This window comes from Carica papaya, chromosome 2, assembly GCF_054855325.1.
Source record: "Carica papaya isolate Zhongbai chromosome 2, ASM5485532v1, whole genome shotgun sequence".
Taxonomy (NCBI): domain Eukaryota; kingdom Viridiplantae; phylum Streptophyta; class Magnoliopsida; order Brassicales; family Caricaceae; genus Carica; species Carica papaya.
Window position 1 is genome coordinate 19,302,301 of NC_142310.1, and position 5,682 is coordinate 19,307,982.

Consider the following 5,682-nt stretch of genomic DNA (forward strand, 5'->3'; position numbering starts at 1 on the left):
TGTATGGTATGGTAATTATATAGTTTTCTTTTGTTTGGATTCACTTACAAATAGAAGTTATAGTTATTGAGTGGTATTTCATGGTAAATTTAACCCTCATTTTTTTGTAGATTTTTCAAATAATCAAACTGATGGTTTTTTATGGTAACATATTTTTTTTCTTTTTTAACTCTCACAATATTTTTTAATTCGAGTTTTACCCTTACTAAAACCCTAATTTCATTTTTTTTTCACCTCTCCTTCTTCAAAGTCGAACTCCTTCTCAATCAAGGCCGAATTACTTTTGTGACATCCCAAATGCTAATTAATGTATAAGGGTGCTAGTTACAGAAACAGATGATGAGTGCATAGTAGTTAATTGTATGCAACAGAATAATTATTACAAATTCCTTACAAAATATATAAGTTCCAATTACATATATGTAACCGAGGCCAGAAGTGACAATAAAATACAAAATATCAAAATACAAAAAGAACTACTTCTATCACTATGTAAGAAGACTTATTAGAGTGCGGGATAATTCATACCCTCAAAATATTTTATGAATCCACAAGATCCTCAAAGACTTCAAAGGGTAGGTTAGTGATCGGTTCCTTACTATCTTCTTCATCTAAAGGGGGCATGGAAATGGGTGAGTTCCATATACTCAGTAAGGAAAATAGTATTTAAATGATATCAAAAAATTTTAAAAGTAATTTATTATGCCATCAACACTTACCATCAGGAGTAACGTCAAGGTCCTTTCTTAAATTATGAAAATAGTTTATTTATTAAAGAAAATATCAACTCATCATGCCCAAATCATGTCAATCCAATTAATCATGTTGATAATAGAGAAGATCAAACAAATCATGATATGCAAATTTTTTGTGAAGTCATTTTGACTTTCATCTATTGAAGGCAGTACAAATTTTTGACTACCCATGTAGAATGACCAATTCAGTTATAAAGTAATTTGCGACTTGTTAAACCAACAGCACATTTGTGACTTGCCAAACCATGATATGATTTATGACCAAAGTCGTGCCAACCACAATGGTCCTATCAATAAGACTATGGTCATGACCGTACTTTGCCAAAGGTGACCCCTACAGTAATATCGCGTCACCACTCTCATCAGAGGGTACGCCATCAATCCACAGAGAGCAGTCCTCTCACATCTTTTCAGACCAGATGAGGGAGAAACAGAAAATTTCTTAGAGATAAAAAGTCTAATGAAATACTTTATGAATTATACATGTCAATAACGGTACATGTTTTTCATGCCTATACACCATTTCATGCTTAATCACTTTTTCACCATCATTTGGATTACATATCAGTATTGATTTCAAGCATTAAATCATTTACATCACATACAAATTAACAAGTTCATATACGATCATAAAACATGCTTTATCAAGTAAAATTTACTTCGTTTAGATATTAAAACTTAATCATGCAAATCATAAATTCAAACTTCATAATTTTACTTTAGAAATGCTCCTTATGATATATAAAAGTAAATACTAAATTTCTTACTGAAACCTCGAAGTCTCCTATACCTTTTCTTCTTCTTCTCATCTCATTCTTTCTTTAAATCACTCACTCTCTCTCTATGCTCTTGGAGGATGGAATAGAAGTGATGAAGAAATGGTGAAGGGAGGGTCCTATTTATAAAAAATGGGGATCGCCGAATTTGCACCAAGTGACAAAATCTAGTAAGGAGAGAAAAAGTCAATGGAAAAAAAAATGATGTGATGACTAACGGATGTGACTGACGGACGAACGACGTGAAGTGACCTGATTGCGGTATAAAAAATAGAGGTATGCCACCCAAACGAGGGTGAGAGAGAGAGAGGGAGAGAGAAGGAGAGAGAGGGAAAGAGGGAGAGAGAGAGCGTGAGAGGGAGAGAGAGGGAGAGAGAGAGAGAGAGAGAGAGAGAGAGAGAGAGAGAGAGAGAGAGAGAGAGAGAGAGAGAGAGAGAGAGAATAAATGGTATCAAATGAAAAAAGAGAAAAAGAGTAGTTTCCCTTTTCATTGGTTTCGGTGAAAATAAGAAAAGGTTTATATATATATATAGATATAAGTAAAAAAGTGGATGATCTCCCATCTGGCCAAAAACATTGCATATTTATATTAGTCATCATTTTAGAAACTAAAACAATGCAATAATATAAAAATAACAAACAAAATTAGAGTATATTTCATAATTGTATTTCTAAATATGCTATTAATTTTTTACTATTAAGAAATATTTTTTTATATCAAAAGTGAATAACTCAATTTTGACAAAACTTCAAAATTTTTGTTTTAGAGTTAATGACTTATTGAGATATTCCTTGTTATGGTAAAATGAATATTCTTACTATTTTTTTTTGTTATATTTTAAAACTTACAACATGATAATAAGTTAATACGAACAATTATTCTTATAATTTGTTCGTATTAAGCTATTAATTAACTTTTAATTTTTTATATATGCATAAAATTAAGCCAATATAATTTTTTTTTGTAATTTTTAATAAGAAAAACTTTAGATATAACTTATAATATAATTAGGAGAAGGAAATAAATTATATTATACGCGGGTACCCAATACCTTATTAAGGAGCTCAAGTAATACGAAAAATTTTACACATCGTCATTTAAACCACATCAGCAATGAAAAATTCAAAAAATAAGAAGAGAAACATTTGATAATGAATTCATTTTCAATTTTGTCTGAATTGTATCTTCTTTTCTATTCTCACTAACTACATCTATTATGATCTTTTGTTTTTTTTCCTTCTCATAATTAATTCTTTACAACGTCAAAGTATCTTCATTTTTTTTTTCATTCCAGTCATGCGGTATCCATTACTGTGTTTGTATAATTTTAAGTACTTGGTGATGCAGTAAGTACTACAAATTTTAAGCAAAAAACCAAACCTTTGCAAACTCAGCATACAATTTAGAATTCAATTTTGAACGACAAAGAGAATGATCTTGTAGACATATTGAAAATGATTTTTCAGCCAAATCATAACTAAAAAATTCTACTTTTAAAGTAATTTTTTATATTTGTTATAAAAAATTAAAATTTTATTTGTATAGTAAATTTTTTTAAAAAATTTATTAAATTTTTTATTTTAAATAATTTTATAAATTTATTATTAAATTACAAATTAAATAATTTTTTTATTTAATATTATATATAATAAAATATGAACAAATTATTAATTTAATTAAATATATAATTAACATACATTAATATACAATTTTCTTAAATATAATATAACTTTATTATTACTATTATGTGTTATTATTATACATTACTTACAAATTAATCACCACAAAATTCATCCAAACAAAGCATAAGATTCAAGAGATTGATACTCCAAAAAGTTTAGATTTTTGTTAATAATTTACTTTCTTTTTTACTTTCTTTTTTTCTTTAACAAAAAAAAAAAAGAAAATTAGCATTTACAAATTTAATAAATTTTAACTATTTCTATCAAGAAAAATATCAAAACCGAACCGGGAAAAAAACCTTTTTCACAAATTCTCATTTAAACAGAAATTTTTTTTTCCTCTGGATTGAATTCAGGAAAAAGAAATGCACCGACTTTATCCCTGATGAGAATATGAGAATCCATACTGGAACCCCATCAAATCTAGATAAAGTTAATATTCCTTTTAGATTTTAGATTGTTAATAATTAAAATCTAAAACTAATTAAAAGTGTTTAGAAAATTAGGAATTACTTTGAAAATCAGAAATAAAATGAAATCATTTTAAGATTTTGAACAATTTGAGAATGAAGATGAAATAAGTTCTCTACTGATCAGCCATGTCTACCTATACTAGTATAGAGACATAGATAGATATATATAAATTTACACACACAAATACATATATACAGGGAAAAATAACTCAATCTGCTCCCTCAGAACAAATGCATTCATCCACCAATATTCAGACAAGGCTGAAACTTTGTATACACAGAAGTTCAATCACTGGGAGCTTCCTTCATCCACATAACAATCATATATATATATATATAATTAACTAAGATAACCTTAAAAAACTGGTATCCATGATAAATTTGAAAATTCTAGTCAGTTCCCTCAGAAGAACAATAAAGATTTCACCATCAGATTCAGACAAGGCTGAAACATACGAAAAAGAACAAGAGACCAATCATCGGGAACTTCATCGTCAAAAAAATCAAACCAGACAAGAAAACTTGTAAAGAAATATCGACGATCTAGGTTTCTTCAAAAGTATATTTTCAAAAACAGACATCCGCCAAGGATCTCTGATTCAGAAAAAGAGAATGTAAACTGATCCGAGAAACATAGCCAAACAAACAAACCAGTAATTATAGAGTTAAATTATGCCAACTATTCCATGGCTTCGAATCTAAAGCAGGAAGAGTAGATGAATCTCCATTACCTAACAATCAAAACCCGTTAACCGCTTGGTATGTGTGGGAAAGCCAAGGAGACGCGAGAAAGAGATGCTTTTATATAGGTTTATTTATATAGGCTACATGCTCCATCCCTCAAGCCCTAACTGCGGTTTACTAATTCCCTGCAAACAGTACCACTAAAACCCCGACCTTCAAATACTTTGAATTATTATTTCTAAAAAAATATCAAAACCTTTTTATTTTAAAATATAATAAGTTTTCTTCTTACGGTAATTCTTGGTTAAATTTTTATCTATTTATTAAGCTAAATCAACACAAAAATAATATAATCAGAAAATATCTTTACATATTTTTCTATTTTATTTTTCAATTTTTTTTTAAACTTCTTCTTCTTCAAATGTAAAACTTAGATTCAAAATTTTAAAGAAAATATTTACTCTTTTTATAATCACTTTTTAAGCATTTAAAAATTGTTTCATGCTCTTATAATATTCTTGGTAAATTTAAGAATTATGTGTCCTACTTTATAGAAACTATATTATTTTATATTTTTTTTATAATCAATTCAAGTATTAAATTGTTGTGACGCCAACCTAAAAAATGTAACTGCTATTTAATATCTTAATATTTTAAGTGTTAAATCCACAGAAATAAGTATTATTAATCGTTACTACAAGTAAATAATCCACTTGTAAAAGAAAAAAAGAATTTTATAATTTAAATAAACTTTAAACTCGTACTTTAATCTTAATAAGACTAATTTGTTTGTGCTAATAATTATGACGTATTGCTTGTAAATAAAAGGGCATCCTGACAATGCATTGGCTATGATGGCTCATCTTGAATTTTTCCAGTAAAATAAGTGGTTTAAAATCAACTATTGTTTAGTTTAAAAGTTTCAGTATTTTTCTAATTAAAAATTATTCTAGACTAGAAACTTTTAGCTAAAATTATAATTAAACAAAAACTATCTAACTAAAAAATTTACTTCAATTAAAACAACACCGTAACGTAAAATAAACTAATTTTTAAAATAAGCAAATAATATTTTAAATAATATTTAAAATCATAAATTTATATAATTGTGGTTTAAACTAAAATTTGGTTGTTGTTTTTTTTAAAAATATTCACTCATGTACATCATATGTATATAAGCCACAAATTTCATTTTGGTCCTTGTAGTATTTGATCTTTAAACAAATTTTTAATTTAAAAATCATATTAGTATATCTTAGTTTTTGTTAATGATGCTTACATTTACTGTGTTACTAAAATTTGACGTGTGAT

The 5,682-nt window shown here is 27.2% G+C and overlaps 1 long non-coding RNA gene across 1 annotated transcript; it reads right to left on the reverse strand.

Annotated features, from left to right (window-relative positions):
* Nucleotides 1-277: 277 nt before the first annotated feature.
* LOC148268845 (uncharacterized) lies at nucleotides 278-1,972 on the reverse strand. Its single transcript, XR_015816726.1, has 2 exons — nucleotides 1,546-1,972; nucleotides 278-611 (listed from the first exon to the last, which is right to left on the reverse strand). It is a non-coding gene; the product is annotated as an uncharacterized LOC148268845 (long non-coding RNA).
* Nucleotides 1,973-5,682: the final 3,710 nt, after the last annotated feature.